General features: G+C 41.2%; 1 protein-coding gene across 4 annotated transcripts in view; it reads right to left on the reverse strand.

Annotated features, from left to right (window-relative positions):
• The window catches only part of SYT1 (synaptotagmin 1), a 326137-nt gene that overhangs the window by 199284 nt on the left and 102080 nt on the right, over window positions 1-24773 (reverse strand). For all 4 annotated transcript variants that reach the window (XM_083699415.1, XM_083699412.1, XM_083699414.1 and 1 more), the window contains exon 2: window positions 3257-3312. The gene's annotated coding sequence lies outside the window, so the exon portion shown is untranslated. The remainder of the gene's footprint in view (window positions 1-3256; window positions 3313-24773) is intronic.

Here is a 24773-nt window from a genome sequence, read left to right on the forward strand (position 1 = left end):
TAGGATAAGCTCCTTACATCCTTACTCAAGTGTAGGATGAGCTCCTTACAGATTGTACATCCCTAATTCAGTTAATGAAACATCAGAGACAACATGCTGAGGGCTTCATCTGAAGATGAGCAAAGTCAGTGGAGCAGAGCCATAGCTCTTCCTAATGCATTGCTCTACCCGAAACCCTCCAGACATTCTCTTCCCCCATGGTTGATTTCACTCCGTTGTGCTATGCCAGAAGGGAAGGCAGCAAATCTGCAAGGAGAGATAGAGAGAGTGATACCAGCTGCCTTGGTGCTTCTGCACAACAGTTCTTTTTCACTTCCAACATCCGTGCTGATATGGATTAGCAGGAGTGAGCATAGCCTCCAACATTTCTCCATGTGGCAAAACCCAATGTTTTCAACTCACACTCCAAGTTAATAATTCTCTTCCATCCATTACTTTCAAAAGAAAACAGACAGGATCAAAGTGTTCAAACTGGAAGTTGCAGGGTAGGGTTTTTTGGGGGGAGGGAGGGATATATTTGCTATGCATTCTATAGAACTTCATGAAGTAAAAACAGTAATTGAAATGATACAATGTTCTGCAGGAATAGGGTTGCCATATTTCAAAAAGTGAAAATCTGGACACATAAGTTGTTGAGCTTTCAGAGATTTGCACCCGGACGCTATTTCCAACTGTCGAATCCCGGCTATGTCTGGGAAATTTCCAGACTATGGCAGCCCTATGCAGGATCCATGTTATACATTTTAGGAAAGACATACTCCTTTGAGTACCTTTATTCAAGAGGGCTCAACATTTATATTAATTGGAGGAATGTGGCTGATAGACAAATCTGCTGTGTTGCAATTTACCTGTCCCCTAAAGCAAACTGACTGCTGCTAGTCGAGTATTCCCAAACTCTGTCATAAAGTTATTGTTTAAAAATTAGAAAATGGTAATTCTGTTTACATTACATTTCCAAGAATTGAGTCCAAACGGTGAACTAAATAAATTATGTATTACATGTGTTAAATGGACACTGCACAGTTCCATTTCTGTAATTATATATTCATGGTTAGAACATTTGTATTCTATAATCATAATGCCATGACTGATAAATTAACTGATGGATGCTATGAAAAGGTTTCTCATCATTATATTCTGCCTGAAGGAGGAAGGGTGATTGTATTCATTGGAGCACCAACAAAGGTTGATTAATTTCTTCTTCATGTACATAAATACATTCAGATTCCGTTTGAATGGTTTTGATATGAGTTCAGGGTGCTCATGCCAGCTGCTAAAGAAAGCTAAAATGGGGGGATTTTTGATTACGTGTATAAAACAGAGAGAAAGATTCAAACACAGGTGTGCTACCATCTGCCCATTTCACAAACACACTGTTTCCACAATGCAGCAGTGGGAATTTGCTGAAAACTCTATGAGGTCTTAAGCTAAAAACCATGATCCTGAGGCAATACTATCATCTACACATTTTCAGATCACTTTGCATCCCAATTGTTCATCCATATCAGGGGTTGGGAACCTCTTTCAGCCAATGGGCTGCATTCCTTCTGGGCAAGCTTCTGATAGGAATACACCTGTGTGTGAATAGGGTCAGAGTAAAGGGGGGGCATTTAATGTAAATCATACCTTTGTACAGCAGGCTGCTTTCTACATACAGCCCTCTCTATCTTCCATCCAGGAGGGTAAGAGGCATTGTTGGAGTTCAAAGACATATTCCAGCTAAGGAAAAACTCTCAAGTGGGATATGAAGCAAGGCAAAGGAGGAGAGTGGTCTTGGGCTTGAGGTTCCCTATACCTGATCCATGTGATGACTTAGAAGCCTATGCAAGTCTCCTTTCCCAAAATTGTCTTGGAAGCTGATCATATGTGCAGTTGTACCTTGGTTGTCGAACTTAATCCGTTCTGGGAGTCCGTCTGACTCATGAAACAGTTCTAAAACCAAGGCGCGGCTTCCAATTGGCTGCAGGAGTTTCCTGCACTCAATCGGAAGCCTCAGAAGCTGCATCGGATGGTCGCCTTCCGTTAAGCATTCGCAAACAAGAACACACTTCTGGGTTTGCGGTGTTCAGGAGCCAAAAAGTCTGAGTACGAAGGCATTTGACAACCAAGGTACAACTGTATTGAGAATTGAGATCTGAATAAGATATCTTGCCCTTGTTGCAGTGTGAAATACAGTGTTCCCCAGCACCATCAACACGCACCTTTCTGGTTCACAGGCGCCATGGATAACAATAACAATAACAATAACACATTATTTATATGCATCTGACTGGGTTGTCCCAGGCACTCTGGGCAGCTTCCCAATTAAAACATCAAACACAGTAAAACATTACAAAAAAAATTCCTTCCAGTAGCACCTTAAAGACCAACTAAGTCAGTTCTTGGTATGAGCTTTCGTGTGCATGCACACTTCTTCAGATACACTCATCTGAAGAAGTGTGCATGCACACGAAACTCATACCAAGAACTGACTTAGTTGGTCTTTAAGGTGCTACTGGAAGGAATTTTTTTTGTTTTGACTATGGCAGACCAACACGGCTACCTATCTGTAAGTAAAACATTAAACATTCAAAACTTCCTTATATAGGGTTGCCTTCAGATGTCTTATAAAAATCAGATCGTTGTTTATTTCCTTGACACCTGATTGGAGGGCATTCCATAGGGAAGGTGTGAGTACTGAGAAGGTCCTCTACCTGGTTCCCTGTAACTCATTTCTCACAATAAGGGAACCACCAGAAGGCCCTTGGAGCTGGATTTCAGTGTCTGGGCTGAACGATGCAGGTGGAGACGCTCCTTCAGGTATACAATGGCAAGCACCAGCTAAACATCAAAGCAATTGTAGGATTTTCCAATTTCTGCTCCACTTGCCAGGAATACACTGTCATGCAATGTATGAAAAATACATAAAGGTACCCCCAGAAAACAGAAATATTATTTGCCATTTCTTTTATTTTGTGGCTTCCTAACCAATATTATTGCACCAAATCATACTAGTTGAGAAAACACTAATGATATGTCCCTATGTGGTGCAGCACAGATACATTGCATGGATTATCTTGGTTTTTTATCTAAGAGGATTATAGGATAAATGAATAAAATGTCCACTCCAGTGAAATGAAATTGAGTTTTAAGAGAGGGCAGAAATTGCTTACCAGACTAATTTCTTATATTGGTAAAAGAAAGAACAGACTGGTCAAGGAAAAGAAGCAAATGTCGTACAATATTCAGTTTCAAAAGGCACTGAGAATAAACTTACTGTTTACAATGTGGATTCTGATGCCTCCTCTCTTTTTCTGTCAGAAGTCCACGTTTCTGTAAGGGGAGAAAAGGATACCATGACAATGTGTTTTAAAAATAAGACCAGAGTATTCTGGAATATAGCTATATTAGATCTACTATCTTTGACATGATACAGCCATGACATTAATCCTCCGAAGGGAGAATTGGTCTAGAGTGGGGAAGGCTGTGACTCAGTGGTAGAGCATGTTCTTTGCATGCAGAAAACCCCAGATTCAATCCCCAAGCATCTCCAGGTACGGCTGGGCACATCCCCATCTATAACCCTTGAAAGCTGCTGCCAGTTAGTGTAGACAATACTGGTATAAGTGTAAAAAGATAAAGGTAAAGGGACCCCTGACCATTAGGTCCAGTTGTGACCAACTCTGGGGTTGCGACGCTCATCTCGCTTTATTGGCCGAGGGAGGCGGCATACAGCTTCTGGGTCATGTGGCCAGCATGACTAAGCCACTTCTGGCGAACCAGAGCAGAGCACGGAAATGCCGTTTACCTTCCCGCTGGAGCGGTACCTATTTATCTACTTGCACTTTGACGTGCTCTCGAACTGCTAGGTTGGCAGGAGCAGGGACCGAGTGACGGGAGCTCACCCCGTCGTGGGGATTCGAATCTCTGACCTTTTGATCGGCAAGTCCTAGGCTCTGTGGTTTAACCCACAGTGCCACCTGTGTACCAATGGTCTAACTCATTGGTACACAGGCAGTTAAGTGAGAAGCAGGTTGAACTGGAAGTTGTAAGAAGATAGAACCTGAAGGACTGAGAGTCCTCTGTTGACTAGGCAAGGGTAACTACCTAGGCCCCTACTTTTCATACAAAGCCTGGCCAATCCCGATGCTACATACTGGCTGCCAATCCTGATGTTGTTTACCTCTATTTCCCTTTGATGCTTCAAATGGGCGCTGGAGGTTAAGACTTATAGTCCTAGGTCAATCCCAATTTTAGACTATTAAATTACCACAAAGCCTGGAGCTGTTTTTATAGGTTTTGTGGAGTATGTGATTTTTAAAAACAGCACTGTCCCCCATGTGTTAATATCACAAATCATTGCACTATGAGAACTGCTCATTGTTCTCAATATCACAGTATGCGAAGAAAGCTGCTAAATTTCCCATGTCAATGCTGCTTGTGAAAACTGGGTGTAAGGCTATAGCTGGAAGGAAGCAAAAAATGCTAAGACAAAACTTGGCGAGTTTGGATGGCAGATCAACATGCAACAGGGTACATACTCCTCCATGTATGAGGGAGATATTCCCTACAGGACATGGAAGTAGGAATGATGCAACAGTTTCTCACTGATAAATTTTAAGAACATGAGATCACAAGAACCTATCTAGCCTAGCGACCTGTTTTCACACTGGCCAACCAGATGCCCCAATTGGAAGCCCACAAGCAAAACCAGAGTGTAATAGCAGTCTCCCCACTTGTGATTGCCCTCTTGGCATTCAGAGGCATACCGCCTATCACAGTGAAAGTAGAACATTAGCAATTACGGCTGGTAGCTACAGATAAGACTGATCCTCCACAAATTTGTCTAATCCTGCTATAAAGCCATCCAAAGTGGTAAAGGTAAAGGTAAAGGTACCCCTGCCCGTACGGGCCAGTCTTGACAGACTCTGGGGTTGTGCGCCCATCTCACTCAAGAGGCCAGGGGCCAGCGCTGTCCGGAGACACTTCCGGGTCACGTGGCCAGCGTGACATCGCTGCTCTGGCGAGCCAGAGCCGCACACGGAAACGCCGTTTACCTTCCCGCTGGTAAGCGGTCCCTATTTATCTACTTGCACCCGGAGGTGCTTTCGAACTGCTAGGTTGGCAGGCGCTGGGACCGAGCAGCGGGAGCGCACCCCGCCGCAGGGATTCGAACCGCCGACCTTTCGATCGGCAAGTCCTAGGCGCTGAGGCTTTAACCCACAGCGCCACCTGCGTCCCTCATCCAAAGTGGACAGCCACCACATCTCGCAGGAGAGAATTTTACAGTGTGACAAAGTGCTGCGAATTGCACTCGTTAATATTATACGTGACGGAAAATGCGTTGTCACAAAAATAACACAGATGTTCGTAAGATAAATAAATAGATAAATCAGTCAGTCAGTCAATCAATCAATCAATCAATCAATCAATCAATCAATCACCCACCGCTAATTGAGTTGGATTCAGATTTTGCCTTCCACATATGGAAAAGCTACTTCCTTCCACAGAAGGCTTTTGATTCAGGAGTGGGATCTTGCTAGGAGTGTGAGTGGGTGTGGAGTGAATTTTGCTGATCTCCCTCCCCCCCACCCCCAATACCATATCTTGCACAGTTTTAGGACACTGTGTGGGAGGTGATGCTGAGAGAGAAGGGAAATAAGTACAACTCCTCTCAGAGGATGCTTCTGCCGGCAGAAACAATGTCTAGATCCAAGTCATTAGCTAATTTTGTAGAAGGCCTGTTATTGATTATTTACCAATCTATACCCTGCCTTTCAAGTTCTCTGTGGCAGGAGTCATCAACATTTTTAGATCAATGGCCACATCTAAAATTTTGAAAAAGCGCAGGTCACAAAATGGCTGTCATATCTAAAAGTGAAGAGGCAAAACCACAAAATAGTCCTTGCATGTTCCCTCTCCCCCTGCCCTCAAGGAAAATAGGGAAACCTATATCAGCCACCATTGTGCTCACTCACAGAGAGAAACTTTGCATTTCTCCACTGTTCATAATGAAAGGGGTGTGTGTGTGTGTGTGTGTGTGTGTGTGTCCAGTCCTGGCACCCATGAAACATGGACATGTCTCATGGAGTTTGTTCAAAGCCTGGGAGGATATTTACTGATATGGCAGGAGCCAATAAGAGCCCCTCTTTATTTTTCTTCTTATTCATTTTTTAAAGAACTGACATTGTGATTATTACAACTGAGGGTAAGACAGAAGGAGAGATGTGGGAAAGGCTAGGAAGGGGAATGTCTTCTCTGTATAAAATGGAGAAACCTTTTTGATTACATATTAGCAACAACAGTGTGGAATAGGAATGCTGAAAATGAATGTACATAAATGCAAGTACAGTGGCATAAATCTGCTTATATACTTCCTAGGAGTTACTTCTAGAATTTTACATATATAAATGAAGAAATCAAACAAGAAAAATGAGAAATAATTCGGCAAAGGAAGATGCAACATTATTTTACAGAACAAAAACCCATTTGCGTTATATGTCTTAGTCTTAAACAAAGAATATTTTATATAATGTGCTGGAACATTAACTCACTCATCCATGGCTATGGATCCTGTGGGTTCGAGCATGGGGAACGTGCTCTTGTAATGACGACTGCATTTCCCAGCTGCTGTTACAGCATCTGTCAACTAGTCCTGCAAGATCTGGTTTTCATTTCAATATTGTTTCAGAGGAAACAGTTATTATTATTATTTTAAAAATCAAAATCCATTAGCAAAACCAATAGAATAAAATTATTTTAGCTATGCCAGATTGCATTTTGCAATAATACTTCTGAGCATATTCTGTACATTTTTTATAAATGGTATCTGGAAAAGATTCCCTTGAGACCCTGAAGCAATCATGTAAATAATGTGCATCTTCTATTTAATTTACTTGGAGGAATCAGTGGGACGAGGGGAGGGAATACACAGAGATTTGATCTGGGAGATGCTTGAAGAGTGTCCCTGACACAGACAAACACTGCTCAAAGAGCCAAACAACAGCTGAACTAGAAAGACAAGGTGGTAGGTCTAATACACTATCAGATCTGTTGCAACTGGAATAACAGATGACAAATAACATGGAATTTTACATAAAGCATGAAGCATCAAACAAGATACCCAACAATAACACAGAGACAAAATTCCCTTTGCATCTATCCACACTCATTGGAGAACATCCAAGCTCTTGTCTTGATTACAAAGTGGGGCTGCCCTACCTACGGTTCTTCTCCATTCATGCAGAAGTCTAATACAACAACAGGTGTGTATTTTAAGAAGTTGGAGGATCAGATCCTTCCAAACACCAACACTCAACACGGGCTGAAGGTGATATGTTCCACATAACCTTCCTTCCCCAGGAAGGGAGAGGACAAGCCTCCACAGGTTGCTAGCCAGTGGCAGGCATGGTCAAGTGACAGTAGGCACTGCCGAAACAGGTACTGCCACCTCACAATGCACACTCACCTTCATAACAACATGCGCACACACACTTATGCAGACAATCATGCAGACACTTGCACACGCACTCACCACCCATATGGTGCAGAAAGATGTGTCTCTGAAGGGCAGAGATGGTGATTTCATCCCCATTGTTGTACTGGGCTGGAGGAAGAAGTTCCTCTCCTCCCAGCCCAATGCAAGTGGGAAATCACTGTCTCTGCTCTTCAGAGAATACTGTTAAATGCCACCCCAGTTTCCAATCAGTGAGAGACTCCAGGGTTTCCAGTGCTTACCCTGGGTTTGGTTTCCTTGGAATGAAGGAATATACAGTTTTATTTACACATACAGTAGAACCTCTAATTACAACTGCCTCAGGTTACAAACACTTCAGGTTACAAACTCCGCTAACCTGGAAGAGTTACCTAGAGTTGAGAATTTGCCCCAGGATGAGAACAGAAATCGTGTGCCGGAGGCGCAGCGGCAGCAAAAGGCCCCATTAGTGAAAGCAAGCCTCTAGTTAAGAACAGTTCAGGTTAAGAACGGACCTCCGGAACGAATTAGGTTCGTAACTAGAGGTACCACTGTATATACAACCTGAGCATAATATGAGGGAGTAGAGCTCAGAACATCAAGACTCCAACAGATCTTGCTTCCCCATTTGGTTGCCAAGGGACCCTCAAAGTCTAGCACAGAGGTAAACACACACACACACACACACACACCCCTCTCTCTCTCTCTCTCTCTCTCTCTCTCTCTCTCTCACACACACACACACACACACAACTCTGGCTACTGTTCTCCTACACAGCAGCTAGGGGAAGAGAGAAAGGCCCACCCTTTTGTCTTGTGGCATAGAGCAACTTCTTTGGTGATGCTAATTATGGTGCTTAACCAGCTAGCCAAAGTCATTACCTTAACAGAGGAACTGGTTCAGCAAGCTTGTTCTTATACATTCTACTCCCACAGATACAGGATCCCAAGAACTCGAAGAGACTCGGGGCATCATCCAGACTGACCCACCCCAACTCACGGCAATACAGTCTTTCAAGAGCAGAGGCAATATTCCTGCCCCTATCACTGTAATGGAGGATAAGACTCAACAGCTCTTACCATTAGAGCTTTCTGTCTGAAGAGCAGAAGCAGCAAATGTGTTGCCATGGCAATACAATTCCAAATACCAGGAATCAAAAGTGCAAATTATTGATTGGCCAAGGTGGTCTCTTTTGGATATTCTCTTGCTAAGAAACCAAACCTCATGCTTACTGAAATAGGGGAAGCAAACAACTGCCTCAACACTTTGAAGAAAAACTGGGCTGGGAACATCTCCTCTCAGCTAAGCACCTTGATCAGATAGAAGATGCTTTGCAAAGTTGGCTTTTCCTGACCTTGCAAATGCACTTCTTTTTCTTGTGTGCCGCCTCTGCTGGGAGGCTGATGGTACTCAGAAAACAGGAATGTGCAAGAGAAAAGGGCACATTTGCATGGGGGCTGGTGGGCCACTTCCGATGACTTGCCAGGCCTGATTCAGCCTGTGGGCTCACTGCATTACAACACATCATAATTATATTATATAAATGTGAACCATGACATATGATATATAATGCATGTCGTAGCAGAGCCAAATTACTGCTTTTAATACAAATTTATTATTTATATCAAATCCAAAGCAGTTTGAAGTTGCGATCCTATGCACATATACCTAGGAGCAAGTCCATTAAGCAAAGTGGGAATTCTGAGTTAAGAGTGCATAGGATTGTGCACTCTTAAACGCACAATCAATCTTAAATCAATACACCATCATCTGTTTGTTTTTCCCAGCAACACATTCTCTCATACTAAATATTGATTTGTTAGCAAAGTATATCATCAACTAAAAAATAAAAATAAAACCTTGGCTGCGATGTAACTTAACTATATTCAAATCTTTCATAGATGTAAGGTGCCTTGCAACCATGAGCAATGATTTTAACAGCATCTCAAATCAGCTGTAGCACAGTTCTGTGGATTACTTTGGCACGCAGGAATTTGAAGCACACACTGTGAATCCCTATACAACCACCACTTAAAACACTGCCCAGGCCCAGATAGATTGCTATGGCAACAAAATCCCAAATACCGGGCTGGTAAGTAACAAAAATGTAAATTATTGATGGACTCGGAGTTGTCTCTCTTGGACATTTTCCTACTGAGAAACCAAACCTTATGCTTACTACTACAGAGGGAAGGTTGATAACACAATTTCCTCAGCACACTGAGCACTTAATCCGGAGGGATTTCATTAAATCTTGCGGTTTAAATTTTTATTCTTGGAGCAGCAGTCAGCAAGCAGAGATTACAGTCAAAATGCCACCATTCAGGTCACCGCTCCCTGAACTCGGGAATTTGCTGTTAACATGACAAGAAACTAAAATTTAAAAGCACCTGAGGGGTCCAAATAGCTTTCATCTTGGGCTTTGATGACAACATTAGCCACAATAGCAGTTGTGGTCAGCAGCATACAGAAGGGAAGTAAAATACTGATACACAGTATTTTGTAGTACAGTGGCACAAAGGATGCAAGGGAGAGAGAGAAAATGCGGGGACAATTTAGAGGACTCGTGCTTTCCTTGCAAGAGGTCCCAAGTATAATTCTTGGCATCTGCAGGTAGGGCTGAAAACTACCCCTTTCTGAAAATCTAAAGAGCTGCTGCTACTAACTTAGTGTGAACAATATACTTGGCACTGTCTACTTCTTAATGCAAAAGCAAAAGAGAGTAGAAAGCAGGACAACATGGTTTCTGTCCACTTCAGATCAGGTGATGAGAGAATTGTTTTGATTATTAAGACCATTGCTTCTGAGAAAACCAAAATGCTCGAGGACTGAAAACAGAATGACAAAATCCCGAGAAGAAATTAGTATATTAAAAAAGGGGACGGGGGAATCAAAAAGGAAAGAGCTTCCCACAATATCCAAACCTAACCTCAAGGTTCTGAATCTGGTCTAAATGGCTGAGGTGGCTAAGCCTGTAAATATTGTTAATAAATAAAACCATTTAAACAACAGTGGAACATCCTTCTTACTCTTCTCTTTGCTTCATCTATGATGTATCAACTGGAATATGGACCATGGAATATGCTCTGTATGCAGAAGATCCCAGGTTCAATTCCTGACATCTGGGAGAGATTCCTTTCTGAAAACCTGGAGAGCTGCTGCCAGTCGGTGTAGGTAATACTGACCTAGATGGCTCAATGGTCTGACTCCATATAAGGCAGCTTTTGTTGTTCCTATGAGCCACTGCACTATTTCTGAAATATCTGAATCAACCACATCAACTGAGAGCAAATCCCTTCTTTCTACTTAGGCCACAGTTGCCACCAAGTTAGATGTTAACATTGTTTTAGCAACAGAAATTGATAGCATGCTATTCTGTTTCTTTTCACCTTTATTTCAGAGATTTAAATGTTAGCTACCTTATTTTGCAGACAGAACACACATAACATTGTCAAGGACAAGAATTCTGGGAGGCTTCTAGCTCCCCTTGGCTCAGGTTGATGGATTTACAGCCCTCTACAATTTCTGTTTCATTCTCAGTTTGATCCCATGTCAAAAGAGCACATCATTTGACAACGTACTACTCTGATAACTGAACCATGACAACGCTTGGCTCAGTATCATAACTCCTTGATCAATAAACAATCACAGGAATCAGTGGGCATCACAAGACTCTCTTTTCAGGAGAGAAAACTGTTAATTACTTCACTGTGACACTTTTATTTACCCACAAAATCATTCTCTCTTACAGCACTTCAGCTGAAAGCAAATACACTGCATAGACAACAAGTAGACCAAAGCGTTGCAAACCATCCTTTGAAGCAGAAATCAAGAGAGGACTCTACATTTGCACAAAGACCTTTTTATATTGGGTCCCCGAACAGATATCCAAAGCCTCCTTTTATCCTGACATTCAAAACTATAACTCCAATTCCATATACTTCCTAGTATCCAGATGTTATGATTTTCAAAGGAAGGTGAGATGACTGTAAGTCAATTACTGGTGAGGCAGTTTAATCCATGTTACGCACGGAGACAGTGTCTTTATGGCACTCTTCAGGCAACAGTAGAAAATGGCACTCGGTAGAAACAGACACACAGAGAGAGCAGGAAGGGGATATACTCAAAAACTAATTTCAACAATGATAAAAAATATGCCAAGAAATATATGCCCAAAAATCTGGAAGTTCACACTTGAAAAACATTAAGTTAATTCATTATATTGGACTCATTGTGCTATCTGTTGGTAATGTAAAGGGTTGGAATGAGCATTCAAATTTGGAACATGTATTTTGCTAAACCATGTTTGGGAATGCCCTGCCTTCGTGTGACTTTAATTGCATGGAGGGGTGAGTGCCTGCTTCTGCTGCCTGTCCTGTTCCCCCTTGTGTTGTGTGTTGAGGCTCTTCCCCCACTCCTCACCTGCAGGTCTGGGAACCCTGATCATGGCCAAAGAGGAGTCTCCCCTCTGCAGATATCCCCACCCAATCTTGGCCAAAATAGCACTTTAATGGCAACTAAGTTGTGTATTAACTCTTAATGGGAGAATTATCTTTTCCTTCAAGATGTTTCATTTCTGGGGATTTGAGGTATGTCAACAATTACGGAAATAACCAGTGGTATCAGGGTAAGACAATGGTAACAGGGTATGCCAGTTTTGTGACAAAGTGGTTGAAAAGGATATTTAAAAGACGTTTATAATGATATTATTAGCATTCTCATTTATTTCATTTATTATCTTACACAGACATATATTGTAATTAGTGTTTCAAAACATACTAGGTTAAAATAACTTTCAGTAAGCTAAAACAATCTGAAGGAAGATTACAGTTGCTAGTGAGCCTTCATGAAATGTACCCAGTACAAATCCTGATACCCTGCCTTGGTTAGATTATGGGGAAAATGTTTTTATAACACTGTAAATCTGGCAATTCAAGGTATTAACTTTTATAAAACTGTTAATGAGCAACAGTTAACACAAGACCTGACAACTTCATTTTGATCCCCATAAAACAAATTAATGTTAACATCACTTAACTGTCACTATGTATTTTACAGACATAAATTAATCCAAAATTCTGACAAGAATGGCTATAAATAAAGCTGGCTACTCTCCTTTTACTGTTTTCATAACATGCAACAATAAAATATTAAATTACCCCCCCCCCCTTTTACTCTTCTAAAATATAATGCTGCATTACTATATGTTAAACCATTTGAGTTGAAATAAATTACAGAATTGAAATCATAACTATTCAGACACCCATGCTTTCATCCCTCATCCATTCTCACTTCTGGCTTTCCTGACTGGTCCATTCTATACACTGAACTTTTGCACATTTGATATGGTCAAATGTATACAGAATGTCTATACAAGTCTGTCTTACATTTAAACGATACTACTTTGACCAGTGTATACTAATTTGCATGTATACTAATTTGGTGAGAGTGAAAAAGCTCGATATCTAGTTGTTTTATCTGGAAGAAGTTGCAGCAAGTACAACGGCTTTTGAAATTCCGCTAATCTTTCCTGCTGACAAAAGTCTGATCTTAAATACTTTTCAACAACAAAGCATTAACGTAGGCCAACAATTCACCCATGAAACTCTGTAATAGGTAGTCTCTCAGCAATGTAATCATGTGGCTGAGTTGTTTTCATAGAGCCCTGTTATATTCCACCAAGGACAACACTGGTTCCTTTAATATAGAATATCCCTCTAGCTTCATCATCTTTGATGTCTCTTATTGCAGACCCAGGTCATCGAGCCTCAACTTCCACAGCTACCACCATCATGAACCACCCTAGGTAGGATTGGCAGCAACAGCAGCAAAGATGTTCTGTGCTTATCCTGTTAATCATGTTACTCTGAATGTCCTACTTTTATATCTGACTTTCTTCAGTAATGTTTTATTTTGGATTGTTTTATATGATGTTTTAATGTAGGTTGTAAACTGCTTTGAGATTCTTTTCTTGAAACTACAAAGCAGTATAGAAATAAAATGAATAATAATAATAATAATTCAAATTAAGGTATTAAGAATAAAAGGAAATAAGCTAAGTGGCTTACAGCAAAACACAACCAGCAAAACTAGTTTACAGGTACTATCTATGGGGCTGTGACGAAACACCTTTAAATCAGAATATACACACTCCAGAGGTAAATTATTCCATAGCATGGTGGATTCTCAATTGGTTCCAGAGAGTTAGGCCATGTGGCCTCATGCAGAGAGCTTTGCATGGTATGAGATTGTTTTTGGTGCTGAGCACAAATTCCAGAACTAAGAATCACCTTCCTAAAGAGCCTTCTTAAAGAACAAGGTCTTAGATTTTTTTCCCTACGGGGTTACAGTTAGAGAGCCATGTTATATGCTTCATTCAACAGCAGCATCCAGTGTGAGGCATCAGCTGCTAAACAAAGAGTGTGGGTGACACTTAGGGCAGAACCTGGTCCTTAAGGATGCTTCACCTTTGAAGTGAGTCACCACTTGGTTTAGGACAAACCACTGCAGCTTCTGTCTCACAGGCAATCCAGTTTAACGTGACTTCCCAAGTTCTGCTTAATAGCGCAGACCAGCAATAAAACTGCTAGCACATTTGCAAAGCTAAGCAAGGTTCAATCTGGATGGGAGACTGTGTTGAGGTTCCTGCATTGCATGTGGTTGGACAAGATGGCTCTTGGGGTACCTTGAACCCTTAGGGTGCAATTCTATGATTCTATACATTTCAGCTAAGTAGTAAGTCCCATTGAGTTTAATGGGGCTTAGTCCCAGGTAATTGATTATAGGATTGTGGCCCCAGTATCTTGATCCTAGGTTTTCACTGCTAACTTCGTGGTATGAATATATTTTGCATGTTGGGACTAGTTAGGTGCCCAATTACTTCCTCTTTAATAGGAATTCCAAATCTTTGAGAAGTTGAGTGGAGACTCTTGTCATATCATAAGACCAACATGCAGAAATTTAAACACAGCTAACAACAAAGGCTTCCTAAAATTGTAAAAAGGAGACATTCTCAAGTTGTGTTTAGTATAAAATCCTCATCACTGACTAGGCATTACCAGAGGGCATCTAACAGGAGTGCTTCTTAAATGCTAATTAGCAATTAGCAACTTCAGTGCCAGATTCTATGCAGGCATGTCCCATATTTAACAAAATTCATACAAAGTCCCCCACCCCCCATATTAATATACATATGGCAAATATTTTGATTGTAATGGTTCCACTAATGAATCAAGTCTATTCAAAAGCATTTCTTAATCATTATGGGTGTGTTTAACTTAAACATTATTTAACCTTTCTCTGTATACTGGGATTCTTTATTTATTTATTTATTTACAGTATAAGGACCTTTAAAGCATACTTATTTATACCTAATTTTAGTCACCTTATAAGAACTACTGATTTGTACCCAAGTGACACACACAAGCAGACTAGAAACCCATTTCTTCTGTCTCCACTGATGTATGGAGTAATTTCCTCAGATGCCTTCATTGCAATTTGCAAACACATTAACCAAAGCTATAAAACAACAGCAATCGGCACTATCCATAACTGAGAAAAGCAGGAAAGAGAAATTTAGCAAATATAACTGATTTCTGTATTATCTAGAGGCTGGAATACACTCTACCTCAGCACAGAGAATCAGTTTCTCAAACGTCTCATTAATCTTTTTACTGGACAAAAATAAGGTTTTACAAGCCCAGCTCCATGCATTTGTCAATTCCAGGTAATAGCTTTTCAACTGGCCTGTGACTCTTCTCTCCATTTTGCAAACACACAAAATTGCTATGGGCAAACAGCAGCATGCACATAAACAAACAGACAAACAGACAGACAGGCCCGTGTATAATATTCACTCCACATGTTCAAAGTCTTGCAGATCTTAAAGATCCTCGAAAGCACACTGAATCAGCCTATTTATCCTTTTTTCTTCCCCTTGAATTGTATGTATACTTCCGTGAAAGTGTTGTTGTTGTTGTTGTTTAGTCGTGTCCGACTCTTCGTGACCCCATGGACCAGAGCACACCAGGCACTTCTGTCTTCCACTGCCTCCCGCAGTTTGGTCAGACTCATGTTTGTAGCTTCGAAGACACTATCCAACCATCTCGTCCTCTGTCGTCCCCTTCTCCTTGTGCCCTCCATCTTTCCCAACATCAGGGTCTTTTCCAGGGAGTCTTCTCTTCTCATGAGGTGGCCAAAGTATTGGAGCCTCAGCTTCACGATCTGTCCTTCCAGTGAGCACTCAGGGCTGATTTCCTTAAGAATGGATCGGTTTGTTCTTCTTGCAGTCCATGGGACTCTCAAGAGTCCCCTCCAGCACCATAATTCAAAAGCATCAATTCTTCGGTGATCAGCCTTCTTTATGGTCCAGCTCTCACTTCCATACATCACTACTGGGAAAACCATAGCTTTTACTATAAGGACCTTTGTCGGCAAGGTGATGTCTCTACTTTTTAATATGCTGTCTAGGATTGTCATTGCTTTCCTCCCAAGAAGCAGGCGTCTCTTAATTTCGTGGCTGCTGTCACCATCTGCAGTGATCATGGAGCCCAAGAAAGTAAAATCTCTCACTGCCTCCATTTCTTCTCCTTCTATTTGCCAGGAGGTGATGGGACCAGGGCCATGATCTTTGTTTTTTTGATGTTGAGCTTCAGACCATATTTTGTGCTCTCCTCTTTCACCCTCAATAAAAGGTTCTTTAATTACTCCTCACTTTCTGCCATCAAGGTTGTGTCATCTGCATATCTGAGGTTGTTGATATTTCTTACAGCAATCTTAATTCCAGCTAGGGATTCATCCAGCCCAACCTTTCGCATGATGAATTCTGCATATAAGTTAAATAAGCAGGGAGACAAAATACAGCCTTGTCGTACTCCTTTCCCAATTTTGAACCAATCAGTTGTTCCATATCCAGTTCTAACTGTAGCTTCTTGTCCCACATAGAGATTTCTCAGGAGACAGATGAGGTGATCAGGCACTCCCATTTCTTTAAGAACTTGCCATAGTTTGCTGTGGTCGACACAGTCAAAGGCTTTTGCATAGTCAATGAAGCAGAAGTAGATGTGTTTCTGGAACTCTCTAGCTTTCTCCATAATCCAGCGCATGTTTGCAATTTGGTCTCTGGTTCCTCTGCCTCTTCTAAATCCAGCTTGCACTTCTGGGAGTTCTCAGTCCACATACTGCTTGAGCCTTCCTTGTAGAATTTTAAGCATAACCTTGCTAGCGTGTGAAATGAGTGCAATTGTGCGGTAGTTGGAGCATTCTTTAGCACTGCCCTTCTTTGGGATTGGGATGTAGACTGATCTTCTCCAATCCTCTGGTCACTGCTGAGTTTTCCAAAAACTCTGAGTTTTCTGAGTTTTCCGTGGAAGTAAGTCCCATTTAATTCAATGCAGCTTACTTCTGAGTAGACATATACTCACGCTGCTTCCTTATACAATGTCTTCTTCCCTCATCTTTGCATCCAGCAGCTACATTCTCTTTTCCCTCCTCTGTTCCCTTAGTGTCGCTATTCAACTGAATTCAAGCTTAGCATTTACTGCCCTGAACACTGGTACTATATCCCTGGAGTGTTGGGACTTCCTGACTGGTTGTACATGTACATGTGTGTTGGGTAGTCAAGCAAAAAAGAGGCCAGGGCTTGTGCATCTTTAATAGTTTCAGACTTTCAGCTGAACTATTCTACCCAGCTTTCTACACAAATATTAAAGGTACACAAACTCTATAATTTCATCTGGCCAGCTTATACTGGTGTGATTTGAACTCCCCTAAATGCATTGGAAAATCTGGAGTAACAATGGCTTGATGCAATGCCTGGGGAGGTTCCAACAAGACATATGTCTTAGGCCTTGGTGGTTCTCAGGTACATGACATGTTCTAGACAGAGTTGCACTACCCTTGAAAGAGCATATATGTTGTCAGCGCACTCACTGGAGGGGATCTTCAGTGTCTTACAGTGCCTTCTGACATCTTTGGCTGCTTCACAGCTATGCCACAGTGACACATGCCCTGGTAACTTCTCATCTTGCTAACTAACATTAGTGTTCTTTGTGGGGCTTCTTAGCTGCAGCTAGTACAAAATGTAGTGACTAAGTTGTTGAATGGCTCAGAGTATTAAGATATTCTTTCAAAATGCAGATTTTGAAAGAAGAGCACTGTGTGCTGATTGGCTAAAGAGCCAAATTCAATGTGATAAATATTATTTGTTTGTTTACTAGTATGTTTATATCCCACCTTTCCTCCATTGAGCTCAAACTGGTGTACCTGATTCTCCCCATTTACACTGTATCCTGTAATAAGGTTGTGAGATGGGTTAGGTTGAGGGACTAACTGGCCCGAGATAACCCAATAAGCTTCATGGTTGACTGGGGATTTGAAACTTGTTCTTCCTGATCATATTCTGACATTCCTAGCCATTCCTGGCTATTGACATATAAAGTCTTATACAATTAGACCTAAATACTTGAAGGAACATCTTCTGCCATAAGAGAGCGATCTGAGTTCATCAGAAGAGAGGCCTGTCCGGTTGTGCTGCAGATTTGCTATATGGTAACCCAGGAAAGGGCCTTCTCTCTTTTGTGATTCCCTACCTGTATAACACTCCCAACCCAGAGGTAGTACTGGCAAGGGTCACTAATGCAGCACTCAGAGTCACACCTGTGCCTGCAAAGGGCTTCCCTGGTCTCCAACTCTGGCACCCACAATGGCACCCTCTGGCATTCTGTTGAAGACAAAAGAACAGGTTCCAGCGAGGATGGGGTACCCATGACAGCAGCTCCAGTTTGCAAACGATCCCCCAGACTCCCCAAAGGTTGGTGACCTCTGAGTCAGCTGCTCTGCTGATTTACGCTGTATTAATGTTTTGGATTTGTTTTATGTTTCTCTTGATTTGTTTGACGTTTTATGATTGCTACTGATGTGGTCTAACTCATTTTTTTTTTTAATTACCTTTTTCTGGGCTTGGCTTTATGATGAAAGGCAAGTTAGGAAAACGTCAAAATAATTAAATATGTGCCATTTTAACCATCAAAAGGAGTGTGAGTTGCAAAGCCACATGGATTATGAGTATTTATTTCTGTCTGGGACTTCACTGAGCAGAGTTGTTGCTTTTTCCAGCACCTTTTAAATGCTTCTCAGATGTGTGTTAGGTAGAACAAGTGTACCTAAAAATTACAATTCAGCATCTTGCAAAAGGGGAAAGCATCTGATAAGGGTGGACTGAAGAGTGGAAGCCCTTCATTTTAATTTCTGTAAAAAGGAAATTTAAAATTGTTCATCAATAAATCACCAAGGGCACTGTCTGAAGTTGACTGTCATGTTTGACACTTATATTGCTGCAGTAAATATCTTCAACTACAAAACACAACCATTTTAATGAATTTCTCCTATCATCCTTGGAGTATGCAGACATGCAGACAGTTCCCCTCTAATCTCAATTTCTCAGCAACATTGTATAAAGATAGTCTGCAAACTCAGACAGTGCAACACTTGGGACATTTTGTCCTGCAGGCCAAGCTAGGCTTCTTCCCTACTTCAAAATGCACGTCAGTGGCTACTGCAGCTATGTTTCATGGCCCAGATTCACGCCATATATTGCGGCATTAAAATTGGTCTTTGTGTCAGTTTCACATTAGCTTATACAGCTTAATACAGAGACTCCCAGAGAGGCTCTAAAGGAAAATATATAACACTCAAAATCAAAGCAAAATCAAAATAAAAGGGAGGGCAGAACCCACTATCAGCTAACCAGAGACAGCTGGGTTTCTGATGCAGCAACCGCTTTGCTGCTCTATGCCAGTTCGTATTGTTATTCCCATGTTACAAGTGGGAGCTGCAACGAAGTGCTGTGGCATGAAGTGCTCGCTGTTCGGAATTCCAGCCTCTCCATTATGTTCCCATTGTCCCCAGTTTTGACCCCAGGCAGCATTCTGTAGCCACAGGCACACTCAAGTCTTCACTGCACTGTTTGGGAGCTCACCCCTGCACCCACTTAAGTTTTATCTGCTAAAGATTGATAGTATTTATGTGAGTTTTGGGTTTCCCCAAAGCCTGCTGATACCTCTGTGGCATGATGTTTTAGCTATGTGAGCAATGACGCTCACAGCCTGAACATTGGAAATATTGGAATACTTTATTTATTTTAAACATTGATCCTCACATTTCAATGGCAATTCTGAAGGTGTTCACAGCTCAGTTGCCATAAAAGCAAATACAAAGAATGCACAAAATCAGTAACATACCCACAATAAAACAGCAGTACTAAATTAATCAAGAGTTTTCAGTTTCTAAAACAAAAACAAGAAACCAAATAGAATAAATTACAAATAATACAAAAGCAAGGCTTTTAGCAGCAGGTATTTCTTTATTTGTTCACAAATCATCTTTCATTTCCCAGTTCTAGGATGGGTCACATCAAAACCATAAAAGTAAAACATAGTGGGGAAAAATACAATGCAATAAAACAACAGAATAAAAGAGCAAGCAGCAATATAGGCCACTGATGGAATTTAAAATGTCTATGTGAATACAAATGTTTTTTTTTTTTTGTCTGGTCCCTACAGGATAATGATGTTCACACCAGATGAATATTTTGGGGGGGGGTGGTATTGCACATCTGAGGCACTAGAGCCAAATCGACCCCTTCCTTGTAGATGTCTATGCAGTATCTAGTGGGAAAGCTACACAGAGAACAGTTTTAATCCATGGAGAGGTTGATATGGATTAGATTTATAATCCCTTTGGGTAGTACATAAATGCCAGGAAGAATAGAGACATCTAATTAAATTACGTTTATCAAACAGGCAGAGGAAACAGTTTTTAGCTGACCAAAGCAGAATTCCACCAGCTGAATGCAGTTCTGCTGCACCCAGCTTTTCAACTCCACTGAGAATACTCCATCCCTGGTAGTCATCCACCTCAGCTCTGAAGTTGACCTAGGCCTCTAACTGAGAGGGGGTAGTTCTTCACATAAGTAAAGCTTTTAAGGTAAAAAACCAGTACAACTCTATCATGCCTGGGAACAAACTCGTAGGCAGTGAAGTAATTTAAGTGTTGACAATGAAAGTTCCCTCTCCCTTGTTCCAGTTAACCATTTTGCAGCTGTGTTTTGAACCAGCTGACATTTCTGAACAGTCTTCATAGACAATGTAGAGTGCATTAAAGGCAACCCCTCACCCCACAGTTATGCAGGTGTTATGTTCCAGGTCAACGAAGCATGTGTAAGCTCACCTCACCACCATTCTGCCCCACCCAGTACTGCCCTCTTCTGGTGCCCAAAATGGTGTGCACAGTTGCATGTGCATTGACCATGTGCAAAATGAGGAGTTGCCTGTACTGTAATCCAAGGGTAGCCAATGCAGATGTTGTTGGATTCCAGCTCCAAGTAGCCTTAGTCAACACAGCCAATGGTACTCCTACTGTAAACTAATCTGGATGAGCATGAATAATTGTGGACAGATTAGGTTCTTTTGAGAAGAGCTGTAGCTGGTGACTGAACTTGCTTGAAAATACATTATGCTATGGAATACATTTCAACGTACATATAGAGAGCTGGATTTAACACCATTCCAAAGCTGCTGAGTTGAGTTCTCAGGAGGGCTTTGCCAGAACATGCAATGTATAAATGTGGGAACATTTGTCTCCACAGGCACACATCCCTATGTGCATTGCCTCAATAATTTGATGTTAAGGTTTGCAGGATGCTTTTACTTGATTCAAAGCAAGCAGAATCATCTACACATTAGGGGACTTCATAAAACAGGTTCCCCAGTTGAACAAGATGTTGTATTCAGGCAAATGCGAGTAGAACCCTCTGCCCTATAAAGTGCCTGATCACAGAAGTGCCTGATCAAGCAAACTTGAGTAAAAACCCCACGCAGACCTTCACCACTCAACATGAGGAAACTTGGGGCCACAGTGGGTAGATGCACATAGGGACACTGGGGGCAGGACTGGCACAGACACCCCTGCCTCCCATCCATGGAGGCAATGTTTGCATGTTGCCTTAGGTCACAATAAACAGAACCTCAGTTTTATCTGGATATATCAGAAATAACAGTAAAACTTGTAAGAATAAAGGTCTAGAAAACCACCACTATATAATGCTATATTAGCAAAATAATTTAAATGTCTCAATTCAGACAATAGTAATTTGTTCAGAATTGGAACAGAGCCAATTTAAATAAGCAGCCTTCCTCATTCTGCATTTCTATATTGGCTGCCTAGCCCCCAAACTGTGCACAGTCTGTGCATCATTAGAATACAAACAAATAATCTTAAAATAATAATGTCACTGTCTGTTGTATTTCTCTACTAGTCCCACAAGAGGCAACTTTTTCCGTCAATTGCACAGCAAGGAGACAAGGTATTACCCACCCAGCAGTATTCCATGCAGGGCTATTCCTACAGCCTGCCAAAGAAATCCTAACTCCATATGCCAAGGGAACCCAAGCTCTGAGACAATTTTTTTAAATAAAAGCTCCATGTCTACATACAAAATAACTTAACGAAGCCAAAATTATCTATGTAAATATGTCTATTACACATATGCATATACAAGTTCCTTATGAATGCCTCATGGGCTATGTAATACTTGTCCTTTTGCGGAATTTGGAAGGTGTTTGGGAAAAGAAGTCGTGACAAATGTAGCACAAGGGAAAAAGCAGGTTATAGGTGAACCAGAATAGGAGACTGTTGAGCAAGAAAAATAGCTATGTAGGGCACAGATCCCTAAACATGGGAGGCTATTGTAGAAACCTTTTGCTGATTTTCAGATGCATTTGCGGTCAATAAGGTCTAGGGACATGCTATGGCAAAAGTGGGAATAGGTCTCCACACTCAAATAAGATTGCAGACTTCTAATGTTTACTGTGCTTTCTCTTAAATACATATACTGGCCTCCTGTCTGCTCTTCGATCCAGCAGAAATCCAGTCCTGAAGTTGGGGAAGTATTGTAGCTCAGTGGTATAGCATCTGTTTTTGTGCAGAAGGTCCCAGGTTCAATCCCTGTTGTCTCCAGACAAAGCTGAGAGAGGCCCCTGCCTGATACCCTGGAAAGGTACTGCCAGTCAGTGTAGGCAATACTGAATTAGATGGAAACAAAATCAGTGAATGCACAGATCGTACGGTGCTTGAGAAATGTTTAAAGAAAGGAAACAAACACCATTCATAGCCACCTCGCAATAATAAAGCAAGCTCACATCCACTAAAATGCTGAAGAAATCTGAAAGCTCACAGAAAATGAAGGAGAGAAAAAAATAGAAGCCTCGTTCACAAGGGAGGAAATCTTTTGAGAAATTGGAGGTCAAGTTTCTGAAAACTAACATTTTCCATGAAGAATTTGGAAGTATTCCTTATTCCTTATACCCTACTAAAACTATGCCTATATTCAACCAAACTAAATGCATTCTTCACATTTACTCCCCACTGATACCTCCTCTGTGTTCAATTTTAGAAACTAAGCTTCTTACAGCAGGGATCTATCATCTTGTTATTTTGTTTATGTGCCATCCAACTAATGGAGCAAATTTATCATCATTGTCATCATCACCATCATCATTGCTTACAAGGAGGTGCAAATTATTTCCTTCAATTGTACCAATATATCTCTACCACCTTACAGAACGTTTCATGAATCTGACAAAGTAGGCTGTAAACCAGGCTTCGTCAACCTCGGCCCTCCAGATGTTTTTGGCCTACAACTCCCATGATCCTTAGCTAGCAGGACCAGTAGTCAGGAATTATGGGAATTGTAGTCTGAAAACATCTGGAGGGCCATCTGGAGGTTGGGGAAGAGCAGACAGGAGGTTGAGGAAGCCTGCTGTGAACCCTGAAATCACATTCCACAATAAATTTCCATATTTAAGGTGCACGTCACAGGTTAGTTTATAATTTTATTAATAACAATTACCGTAATCATGAAACCGAGATGACCAACAATAATAGAAACACTATTTATCACATACAGGGAATAACACATGTAGTAACAGATCACAAAAAGCAAGCACCATGTTTTGCTATTATGTGGCATTAATGGACAGAGGAGTGTAAACCAAAGCAAAGGGCTAAACTGAATTTAATTAAGTACTAAATAAATATGCAGATGCCAGTCACTGCATAGATGACCTTTTCTTTTTTTTTTATAAATAATTTTTATTATTTTCCAATACAAAACACAACAAGAAAAGTACAATTATATCAAATTTTCACAAATTTTCATAAATTTGTTGCTTTTTGGACTTCCTTCGGATTCTCTGAGAATCATCCATATTTGCTTCTCAGTTTACGCATTTCTCTATATATATTGCCATTCAACTTCTCTCCCATTCCTGTTTGTGCTTTTAACAATATATCTCTGTTTTTACAGTGCTTCTTGAAACCCCACCAGTGTTGTTTGCACATCACATGTTCTTTTCAGATATTCAACAAATTTCCCCCAGTCCTCGATGAACTTTTGGTCTTGAAGATATCTAATTTTTCCGGTTAGTCGCATAGATGACCTTTTCATTGCACATTCATCCTGATTTGTTTGCCCAAAGTTTGTTGTGAGGCAAGGTGATGCCAGCTCTTCACTGAGCATTCATTCTGATTTATTTGAGGGGAGCTTAAATGTTGTGTCAAGCAACCATCCTAAACTGTCTAGTGCAGAGCTTTCCAAACTTTTCACGTTGGTGACACACATTTTAGACATGCATCATTTTGTGACACAGTAATTCAGTTTTACTAGCAAACTGGAGGTTAAACTAAACCCTTTCCAGCCCCAGGAGGAGCATGGGAAGCGTTCATGTGACACCCCTACACACTGCAGCTGACACACTAATGTGTCACAAGACAGAGTTTGGAAAGCTCTGGTCTAGTGTGTTTTCCCATTTAAAAAATCCCATTTTTGGAGGAAGTGGGCTTTTTGCACAAGAGCACCAAATCAACTTTAATTGCATAACTTGAATTTCCTTGCATGTGATTGAAGCCCATCTGCAAATAGTGAACAGTCAGGAACCACCCAACCTGTCCAACAAATAAATGGTTTTAAAGATACACCCAGTAGGAACAGTAGGAGTTCCACCAAATTAATACTCTACATGTTGCGCCCACTAATTGAACTTCATGCTGGCAGGTTGAATGCTGCTGTAACATGTAACACGCTTCCATGCTACCAGGATAACGTGAGACACCTGGGAGCCCATGCATGCGGTTCCTGTCTATGTTAGCTTCATCTCAGCTTCCAGGAGACAAGGCAGGCTATACTATTAGGTAGAGAGAAGCAGTTGCCTCTGGGAGGGCACAGCTGTCTGTGTGCCATACAGCTTGCTCTGTACTCCCTAA

This window comes from Podarcis gaigeae (genome assembly GCF_964106915.1).
Source record: "Podarcis gaigeae genome assembly, chromosome: 10".
Lineage (NCBI taxonomy): Eukaryota > Metazoa > Chordata > Lepidosauria > Squamata > Lacertidae > Podarcis > Podarcis gaigeae.